Source organism: Molothrus aeneus, chromosome W, assembly GCF_037042795.1.
Source record: "Molothrus aeneus isolate 106 chromosome W, BPBGC_Maene_1.0, whole genome shotgun sequence".
Classification (NCBI taxonomy): Eukaryota; Metazoa; Chordata; class Aves; order Passeriformes; family Icteridae; genus Molothrus; species Molothrus aeneus.
Genome location: NC_089679.1, coordinates 4,253,473 through 4,264,612, shown reverse-complemented (window position 1 = coordinate 4,264,612; position 11,140 = coordinate 4,253,473). Strand labels below are relative to the sequence as shown.

Here is an 11,140-nt window from a genome sequence, read left to right as displayed (position 1 = left end):
CAGTTTAAGCTGGAATGTTCTGTTACCCCCTTTTTCTGTATAATGGTTCTGTCTGGAATTCCCCCTCTTTCCCAGTTATCTGTCCATCACCGGTTACCCTGGAAACTCACGCCTTTTCTGTCACCCCCAAATACCCCCCTTTTTATCCAGAATCTTCGATGCTATACATGGAATTATTGGGCCGGGGACCGGGGTCCCACCTTTGAGCTCTCTCGGTTGGCTACCCGTCCTGTCACTCTGATAAAGCCCGCGCTCACTGTGGGCCCCCATTCGCTGCCTGTCTGAGCTCTCCCCCTCCTGTTTCTCCTATATAACACGCGTATTTCCCCCCCCCCCCCCCCCCCCCCCCGCCGCCCTTCGATCCGGCAGCTTCCCCTGGGTGTTACTCCGCGTTCTGAAATAAAACCTGGACTTGTCCCGGTCGGGGGACGCTCTCCCATTCCCTGTCTATGGTCCTGTGCCTTTTTGTCCGCCTCCGCCGATCCGGCGCGCCCCTGTCAGCAGAGCGGCTCCCGCGCTCCGTGAAGAGAAACCGCGCACTCCTCCCGCTCCGTCTGCTGGCTGGCAGGGACGACGGGCTCAGGCGGACTTTTAAAGTCACGGCTGCCACAGATTTTGGCGCCCAAACGTGCGGCAGCTTCGTGTTCTCTCGGCACTCGCGGTGCCGGTAAGCGCCTCGCCGAAGAGAATCGTGGGACCCGCATACCGAGACAAACAGTCTCAATTGGTCGCGAAATCCCCCCGGGGGCGAATGCGGCGGCGTTTTAGCATGCTGTACTCCCTGGGGACGGGACGGCAGCTCCGAAGCACCTCAGGAGTCGTCCCAGGACAGGACACCACTCCAGACGATTTTTTTTCGCCCTCGCTGGAATTCTGTAAGTCTTTTTCTCCCCCCTGTCCTTTTAACCCTTTTATTCTTTGTTGCCCTGGGCGGGCAGAGGCAATTTTCCTCTTTCCTCGGCTGCGCAGCCACTCCCTTTTCAGACAGGGGCCAGCGTGGAGCTTTTCTTGATTTCTTTTTCCTTTTCCTGAAGTGGTGGGTGGTTTGAGCTGCTCTTAACATCTCTGCAATGGGTGCAAAGCAGTCAGCAGCTCAAGAGAGAGCTTTTATCCAAGTTGGGGATATCCTTGCTGGGGGGGTTTCATATTCCAAAAAGGGAGTTGAAAAAATTAATAAAGTGGCTGTTTTCTCAATTTCCTGAAGTTTCCACTGACCAATTAGATAATTATAGTTTTTGGGATCTTATAACTAAGAAATTACACGACTCTGTAAAAAATTGAGAGACAAAACTGCCAAAAATCAGCTTTTGGTCCTCCCAAGTTAAAACATTGTTAAAATCAGGTTCTAAATTGAGAAAACAGTCCTCTTCTTCGAGTTTGCAACCCAGTTCTCCCTCTAACCCTGATCCTAGCCCTTTTCCCTCCCCTGCTTGTCCTAATACTGGGATTCTGAGAAGAGCAGCTCGCTCCAGCAGGGCGCAGGGTGGTCATCTTTCCCCCGGCTCTTCTCAGAAATCCCAATCCCCCCGCCCTAGGAGTCCTGGCCAGACTCTTAGGGGATCTTTTCCTTCTCCCTTTCTCCTGGTTCCCAAATCCCCAGTTAAAACCTCTCAAGTTCGTTTTCAGTTCCCCTCCCAAGATGGCTCCTGTGGAGCACAAGATGGAGGGGACCACATAGCTTTTCCAGCCCTTTTTCCATCTTCTCGCCACAATCCTTTTCGGTCAAAAAAACCCCCTTTCCTCTCTCCAGACTCCTCCCAACTTCCCTCCCCCCCCCCCGCCCCCATCAGCACCTCCCCTTTCTCCTCCCCCTCTCTACCAGCAAACCACGCCAACCGTCTCCTCCCTTGGGGCGGCACCTTCGTCATCTGATGCCCCTGCCCAGTCCTCCGACAAGTCCTCCAGCCACTCCCCCTCCCCTCCCCCTTCCGATTCCCACGCTTCGGCATCCGGGGGGCGGGGGGAAGGGACCCGGGATCCGGAGCCGATTTCCATCCCATCAGTGGCTCCGGTCTCATACCACCCTGAGGGGGCGGGGGAAACCCAAGCCCAGTGGACTCCCTTTCCCCACCACCAAATTAAAGAACTCTGCAAGGCCCAAAAGGATTTCTCCCGGGAGAGTGAATACTTCCGGGGGATTCTAAGGGCCACTTTAGCAGGAACAGAAGTCACTCCCTATGACCTCCGAAACCTTTTCTCATGCCTCCTCAACCCCACTGAATATGAGATGTGGGAGGCGGCATGGAGAAGGGAGGTCGTGGGGATCCTTCCCTCTTTATGGGTGAACCTCCACACAGGGCTTGATCGTAATGGTGAAGGCATCTCGGTCGAACACCTGTGTGGGGAGGGAGTTTTTGCTGACGGGCTGTTCCAGGCCAGAATCATCCCGCCTGAAGTATTAAGGAAAAGCCGGAGAGCAGCAGAGAGGGTTTTTTAAGGTTGCCATCGGGGGTGCCCCAAATTTCCTATTCAAAGATCATGCAGCAAACTGACGAGGCAGTCATTCTTTTTGTTGAGCGTCTCCGAAAAGCCATTGAATCGCAGGTGCAGGGGGAGAAGACCAGGAAAAAACTCCTAAAGGAAGTGGCCTCCACCAATGCCAATCCAGCCTGCAGGGATGCTATCTTGAGCCTGCCGCTGGACCCTCCTCCAACCCTGCAGCGGATGCTGGAGATCTGCGCCCGCAAAGTCTCCTTGGCTTCTGGGGACCTTGAGCCAAGGGTCCGACCACCGCCCAGACGCGTCGCTGCTGCTGATACCTGGGATGCCGCTCCAGTTGACCCTGCTCCTGCTTCCCAGATGAGCCATCCACCGCCATCCAGTACCCCTGGGCCGGTCCACAGGAGGACTTCCCCCTGCCATCTGTGTGGACAGTTAGGGCATTGGATGCCTGACTGCCCCCTGCGGAAGCAGTTTTATGAGTTTAAAAGGGGGCAGGGACTTCAGGGGAACCCCCCGCCAAAAAACTAGGAGCTGAGCGCAGTCCCCCCTTGCGTGCAGAAATAAATAAGGTGGGTTCAACATCATTATGCAGGGAGGGGAAAAAGGGAAAACCGCCTGCCACCTCAACCAAATGTGACTTTTTTTTACCGGACTTGTCATGCTTATCATGCCTCCGACCTATGCCTATTCTAACCACCTTTTCCAAAATTGAACCTTTCAGGCTGCAGCTGACGGAGCCACTCCATCTGAAGGACTCCGATTTTCATCTTGTGACTGTGTGCCCGGAGTGCCCAGGTAACTGAGGACGGATCAACTGTGGGTATGTAGTTGTCAGAGACACAAAATTCACACCATCAGAGGTAAACATTGTCCCGGGTCTCTTGACATCAGACCCGGGGCAATTCTCAATGGGGCTGTACTGTGTCCGCCCTCCCCTCTTCCTGCCCAAGGGACATATTATTGCTCAGGCCATTCCAGTGCCTGAGCTAACCTGGGTCCCAGGACCGCCCTCTACACCACCTCAAGACAAACATCCTACGGTGGCCTGGGCTCAGATCCTTGGGCAGGAGAAACCAAAAATTACTTGTCAACTCTTGAGGGGAGGAGACCAAATACCCCTTAAGGGTCTTTTGGACACAGAGGCAGATGTGACGATCATTCCTTCTCGGGAATGGCCGTCGCATTGGGAATTGCAGGACGTGGCTGGTCATGTCCGTGGTGTTGGGGGTCTTCAATTGGCCAAACAATCAAAGAGCACCGTGCAAATTAAGGGGCCGGATGGGCAATTGGTGTCTATACACCCATTCGTTTTGGATTATACAGAACCCCTGTGGGGGAGGGACCTCCTTGCCCAGTGGGGAGCCCGAATTGACCTACCAGTGGCTCCTCAGGTTTTTCAATTAGCGGTCGCTGCTGAGCGCTCTACCTGGAAACTGAATTGGAAATCAGACAAACCAGTACAGGTAGAGCAATGGCTGCTCAATAAACAAAAATTGAAGGTGCTCAATGAGCTCGTCAAGGAGCAGTTACTTAAAGGCAACCTGGTGGAGACCATGTCAGAGTGGAACTCCCCAGTGTTTGTCATCAAAAAGCCAAACAAAGATAAGTGGCAGCTCCTTCATGACCTCGGACAAATTAATATTATTGAAGATATGGGTCCCCTCCAACCCGGGATGCCGTTCCCGACGATGCTCCCTCGAAATTGGAATCTGGCAGTTATAGATATCAAAGATTGTTTTTTCCATATTCCACTTCACCCGGACGACGCTTCACGTTTTGCATTCACGGTTCCTGCCATCAACCGTGAGGCCCCAAGCAAGCACTACCATTGGCGTGTTCTTCCTCGGGGGATGAAGAACAGCCCTGTGATTTGCCAGTGGTATGTCGCTTCCTTGCTGTCCCCCATTCGTGCAGCCGCCGAGGATGCAATAATATATCATTATATGGATGACATCCTTGTTTGTGCTCCGACCGACGACATACTCACACACGCGCTTGACCTGACAATCAATGCATTGATTGCTGCAGGGTTCGAGCTTCAGCAGGACAAGATTCAAAGGATGCCACTCTGGAAGTATCTGGGTTTGGAGATAAATAAGCGGACCATTGTTCCACAAAAATTGGTTATTCGTACAAATATCAAGACCTTGGCAGATGCTTATCAGCTGTGTGGGTCTTTGAACTGGGTAAGGCCTTGGCTGGGCATTCCTACTGATGTCCTAGCCCCTCTTTTCAATTTATTGAAAGGGGGAGAGGAGCTTAGTTCTCCTAGGGCCCTTACTCCAGAGGCTCAGGCAGCACTGGAAAAAAATCCAGCAATCCATTTCGGCCAGGCAGGCCCACAGATACCAACCGGGTCTGCCATTCAAATTTATCATCTTAGGGAAATTGCCACACCTCCATGGGGTGATTTTTCAATGGGACGATTCTATCAAAGGCAAGGACCGAGGCTCGGAGGACCGCCTCTTGATCATAGAGTGGGTTTTCCTCAGCCACCACAGGTCCAAAAGGATGACACGGCCATCAGAGCTGATGGCAGAATTGATCAGAAAAGCAAGATCGCAGATCAGGGAGTTGGCGGGGTGTGACTTTGAATGCATCCACATTCCAATTAAATTAGAGTCGGACCAATTCAAAAAGAAAACCTTTGATGAACTGCTTGAGATTAATGAAATGTTGCAATTTGCACTGGACAGTTACACCGGCCAAATTGCAGTTGATTGGCCGGCCCACAAATTGTTTAATCAAGAATTCTCATTATCATTAAAAAGAATTCAGAGCCGAACCCCTTTGGAGGCACTGACTGTGTTTACTGACGCATCTGGAGCATCCCACAAGTCAGTAATGACTTGGAAGGATCCTCAAACTCAGAGGCCGATGTTGCCAAGGTGGAAGGTTCTCCACAAGTAGCTGAGTTGGACGCTGTTGTCAGGGCCTTCGAGAGGTTCTCTGAACCATTCAGTCTTGTAACTGATTCAGCATATGTCACTGGTGTAGTGTCCAGAGCTGAAGAAGCAGTTCTTCAAGAGGTGTCCAACATTCCCCTATTTAACTTGCTCTCAAAATTGGTAAAACTGATCTCCCACCGAGAGCAACCTTTCTTTGTGATGCATGTCAGGTCACACACTGATCTGCCGGGGTTCATTGCAGAGGGCAATCGAAGAGCTGATGCCCTGGCTGCTCCTGTTCAGATGGCCCCGCTCCCAGATCTGTTTGGTCAAGCTAAGATCAGCCACCAGCAGTTCCATCAGAACGCCCCTGGCCTGGTTTGTCAGTTCCAGCTCACACGCGAACAGGCCAAGGCGATCGTGGCTACATGTCCCCAGTGCCAGTCCCATCAGCTCCCATCACTCAGCTCCGGAGCTAACCCCCGAGGTCTTTCTAGCTGCGAGGTGTGGCAAATGGATGTTACACATATCCCTTCTTTGGGCCGGTTGAGTTATGTACACGTTTCAGTGGACACTTTCTCCAGTGCAGTCTACGCCTCTGCCCACACAGGTGAGAAGGCAGCTGACGCCGAAAAACATCTTGTGCAGGCGTTTGCTGCCCTGGACATCCCCAAGGTCATCAAAACCGACAACGGCCCAGCATACAAGTCCAGGGAACTGCGAAGTTTCCTGCAGCAATGTGGAATAGAGCACAAAACAGGCATCCCCTATTCCCCAACAGGCCAAGCTGTGGTGGAGAGGACTCACCAGAGCCTTAAGAGGGTTTTAGAGCAACAACATACGGCTGTGAAGGTGGATTCTCCCCATGTCCGTCTCTCAAAAGCACTTTTTACTATGAATTTTCTAAACTGTTCCTTTGAGAATTTAAATCCTCCAATAGTGCGACACTTCGGGCAACACAACCAGCTGCAGCTGAAAGCCAGGTCTCCGGTCCTAGTTAAGGACCTGGAGACCTGGAAAACAGAAGGGCCTTTCGACCTGGTCACCTGGGGGAGGGGATACGCTTGCGTGTCCACTCCCTCGGGGCTTAAGTGGGTACCATCTAAGTGGGTCAGGCCCTTTCTTCCGAAAAAGGCACCAAAGGTTGGAGGCGTGGCACAGGTTGAGGAGGCTTGTTGGAGGAGGAGGCGGAAACCCTTTTCCCTTGACTTTGATGTCCTCTAAGTTTCCCTCTGGGCAGAACCTAAATTTTAAGTTCACCTTTTCACCCTGTTTTCTTTGTTTTATTTTAGTTGTAGTTTTAGTTGCTTGTTCTATAATTTGGAGTCTGATGAAGAGACTGCTGGGTAGGATTGTTCCTACCCTCGAGGTAAACCAGGTGGTGGCTCCGGGACCGTACAGCGAAGCAGAAGCTTCGGAATCGGATTGATCGGAGGCCTCCTCAGCCATGGATGACGACCAATGGGCTTCTGCACCTTTCAGCCACCCCTGGTTCGGAGATTCCATCCCGGACTCAAGCTGCCTTAGTCAGACTCAGTTCACCTCATTTTAAGTTTTTATTTATTTTTTTTTAAACAAAAAACCGGGAGATATTGTGTTGTGTTATTATGCTCCCCCAGTTTAAGCTGGAATGTTCTGTTACCCCCTTTTTCTGTATAATGGTTCTGTCTGGAATTCCCCCTCTTTCCCAGTTATCTGTCCATCACCGGTTACCCTGGAAACTCACGCCTTTTCTGTCACCCCCAAATACCCCCCTTTTTATCCAGAATCTTCGATGCTATACATGGAATTATTGGGCCGGGGACCGGGGTCCCACCTTTGAGCTCTCTCGGTTGGCTACCCATCCTGTCACTCTGATAAAGCCCGCGCTCACTGTGGGCCCCCATTCGCTGCCTGTCTGAGCTCTCCCCCTCCTGTTTCTCCTATATAACACGTGTATTCCCTCCCCCCGCCGCCTTTCGATCCGGCAGCTTCCCCTGGGTGTTACTCCGCGTTCTGGAATAAAACCTGGACTTGCCCCGGTCGGGGGACGCTCTCCCATTCCCTGTCTATGGTCCTGTGCCTTTTTGTCCGCCTCTGGCAGAGCTGACTGCCGATCCAGCGTGCCCCTGTCAGCAGAGCGGTTCCCGCGCGCCGCGAAAAGAAACCACGCACTCCTCCCGCTCCGTCTGCTGGCTGGCGGGGACGGTGGCTCAGGCGGAACTTTAAAGTCTCGGCTGCCACATAAAGTGTTCTGTTCATACAGTTTAAATGTAATAATGTTCAAAATGAAAAAAAATCCATTCAGATATGGTCTGCAATAATACAGCCGAGAGAAGATGAACCAGTCTGGCCTACAAAATAAAGTGAAGCAGAATTTGGGAATTTGGAACACTTTATGATGTAATGTTTAAAGAAAAAAAGAAATAAAATATAACTTACCCAAACTCAATCAGTCACGCACAGACAGAGAAAAAGAACTAATTACTACTATAATTTCTTTCATTCTCAGACAAGAACCTAAATCATCCTCTTGAATGCATGTAAGATTGTTGGAAAAGACAGCAGCCTTTTTCTTTACAACATATTCCTCAGAGCTCCAGGAGACAAATCATTAGAGCTATGAGGATCTTTCTGTAAAACTCCCAGAGCACAGCCAATATTATATTCCTTTAGAGATCCTCGCCACCCTGGGGGAGTGGTGGATACTCTACAGCTCCAGTACTTCATCCAGACCCTCTGCCTTATTTAGCATGGCTACTGCAGCAAGGACACCATCTATACTGGCTTTCCATCCAAAATATATGCAAGGCACCATAAAGAATATAGCCAAAACGCTGACCACATCTTATGGCCTTCAAAACAAAAATCTCAGGATGGCAATACTGGATCTTCTGATCCAAACCATCAGGAAACATTTCTTTATAGGTGAAAAAGGCTTCTGTGTATTGTACAAAAAATAAATATGTAAACCAGAATTGCATGACCCAATATTTCTATTTACCTGGAACTATTTTTATCAATATTATTTATACATTTATTTTCAGTGCATTTGGTAAAAAATGTAAAGTATCATTTAAAAGAAATTATTGGATGTGTGCTAAGTATTACAGATTAGTTGAGGTGTTGGTTTTGCATGGGTTAGTTTTTGGTGGGGAGGGAAGAAGCCAGCCACAGAAGTGATTTTTTGTGAAAAGCTCTTAGAAGCTTCCTCCATGCCTGGCAAAGTGAATCCCTGCTTGGGTCTATGAACAGACATGCTGCTAAGCCAATTGGAGAAGTTGGTAACACCTCTGTCATATATTTAAGAAGGAAATCAAAACTGCAGCCAGTTAACTTTTAAGTTTCCAAATTTTGAGATTGGCACCACGTTGTCGGCCAGTACAAGTGGCTGCAAGCGGAGGCCATTTTCTATGGGAAGGAGAAGTCATTTCTCCAGGGTCTGGGTGTGGCAGTGGGGTTTTGAAGATTATATGTTTAGTCTCTCCCTAAAGTTGTTTACCACCTGTCTTCCCACTTTTTCTTCATGGCAGTTATGATAATTCTAGCTCCTTCCCTGTCTGTCCTCTAAAATTCTGCCCCTGCAGCCTGTCTGTCATAATTTGCTACACCCATTTATCCAGAAGCTTTGTTGTCAGTTATGATATTTCCCTTCATTCATTGGTATGCACCTTTCCCTTCCCCTTCTTTATTGGTTTTATGTTTACATTTATCCCCCCATACCCCTCCTATCTAGCCCTTGATTTGTTAGATGGTCTCCTCCCGGGAGACTGCCCCCCCCTCCCCTTAAAAGATGCCGTTTTTCTTTGTTTCACGCTCTTTTGCCTCCCCTTCGAGCCGCGGCACTGCAGCACCTGCTCTGCTCCAGTCATGGGAAAGAATAAAGGCAGCTCGGAGATGCAAGCAAGAAGTCCTTCCTTCTTCCTTTACTCCAATCCTTTGACATGGGTCCACATTTATTGGCTGCTTCTGGCGGTACGGGACCCCAGTCAATGGCTGAACCACGATCCTGCCTGCTGGTGGCTGAGGCGGGGCGCAGCCACTCCTGACGTTTGCCGAGAGCAACTGGCGCCACCCCTCCTCCCGCAATTGGGGTGCAGAGTCATCTGGGTATCAGCTCAGAGGTAGCATTTGGGGATATAAGGGAATGCTTGGGCTTAGTTGCTGTCAGCTTTAGTTTTGGAGAAATCCAGCAAAGTTTGCAAATTTTCTGGTTGGCACCCCAGTATAGGCTATTGCGATGGCCACAAATGGAGGCCATTTTCCCCAGGCTCTGGGAATCAGCTCAGATGTGGCATTTGGGGCTGTAAGGGAATGCTTGGACCTAGTTGCTGTCAGCTTTAGTTTTGGAGAAATCCAGCAAAGGTTGAATATTTTTAGCTTGGCACCCCAGTGTCGGCCAGTGCGAGTGGCTGCAAACGGAGGCTATTTTCCATGGGAAGGAGAACTTATTTCCTCAGGGTCTGGCTATCATCTCAGAGGTGGCATTTGGGGCTCTAAAGGATTCCAGGATCCTACTTTCTGTCAGCTTTAGTTTTGGAGAAATCCAGCAATGGTTGGAAATTTTTAGATTGGCGCCCAACTGTCGTCCTGTGTGAGTGGCCACAAAGTGAGGCCTTTTTCCATGGGAAAAAGAAGTCATTTCCCCAGGGTCTGTGTATCAGCACAGAGGTGGCATTTGTCATCTGAATCATATCGGAAAGGTTTTCAGCTATGTCTCACACTGAGAAAATCTGCCAGTACAACAAGCTTGGCCGGAGCGTACCCCTGAAACTGACAGAAACTTGTACTTGGTCCACATTGACCTATATCTGTTTGCCTGTTTTTGAAAAAACACAGATCTCTGAAAACAGTGGCATCAATTACTACATCACTCTTGAAATAATAACACACAGTTGACTGTAAAATTGTTTGGCCATACTTAAAATTCTATGCATTATATAAGTAATGTGGTCATGCCTAAAGGCTAAAAAGATTTTCCATTTCTATTCTATACTTTATTATTATTTAGAATGAATTGAAAATGTGTTATTCAGTGCTGCACATACAAAACAGAACATATTGAACATATATTAAGCATCAAAATCACATGACTCTAAATTCAAAGTAAACAGATTTGAAATTGTCTCTATACTATTCTCATGCCTCTGTCAATACAATCAGAGATGATGTCACTCATATCTGCAATCACAGAATCGTAGAATGCTTTGGGTTGGAAGGAACCTTTAAAGAATTTCTATTTCTAAGCATCTGCCTTGGGCAGAGATACCTGACTTTAGATCTGGTTGCTCAAAGCCCCCTCTAACCTGGCCTTGAACATTTCCACTAACAGGGAGTCTACAAGCTCTCTAGACAACCTATTCCAATGTGTCACCATTCTTATTCTAAAAAAGCTCTTCCTTGCAGACAATCTAAACCTTTATTGTCTCACTTTAAAACCATTGCTCCTTGTCCTATCACTACAGACCCATGGTAAAAAGTCTTTCTCCATCTTTCCTATAGGCTGCATTTATATATATGGAAAGGACACAAGAAGGTGTCCCAACAGTCTTCTCCAGGCTGAAAACCACCAACTCTCTGTTTTTCCTCATAAGAGAGGTGTTGCATTTTCTAATAATTTTCATGGCCCTCCTCTGGGCTCACTCCAACAAATCCCCTTCTTTCCTTTACCAAGGACGCCAGAGTTGGATGCAATACTCAAGGTGTAGTCTCAAAAAAGCAGATTAGAAGGGGAAAATCACCTTCCCCAACCTGCTGGTCACACTTGGTGCAGTTGGCTTTTAGGTCTTCAAGTGCATAATGGCAGTTCATGTCCAATTTTTCATCCAACA

General features: G+C 49.0%; 1 long non-coding RNA gene across 3 annotated transcripts; it reads left to right on the top strand.

The window, feature by feature from the left end:
- The first annotated feature begins 345 nt into the window (after positions 1-345).
- Positions 346-8,287, top strand: LOC136568508 (uncharacterized). 3 transcript variants are annotated; one of them, XR_010785226.1, is made up of 4 exons: positions 346-875; positions 2,298-3,011; positions 3,164-3,237; positions 6,623-8,287. It is a non-coding gene; the product is annotated as an uncharacterized lncRNA (long non-coding RNA). The 3 variants fall into 3 exon arrangements; XR_010785225.1 differs by lacking the exon at positions 346-875 and having other exon boundaries at positions 1,774-3,011; XR_010785227.1 differs by lacking the exon at positions 346-875 and having other exon boundaries at positions 1,774-3,011; positions 3,164-3,262.
- Positions 8,288-11,140: the final 2,853 nt, after the last annotated feature.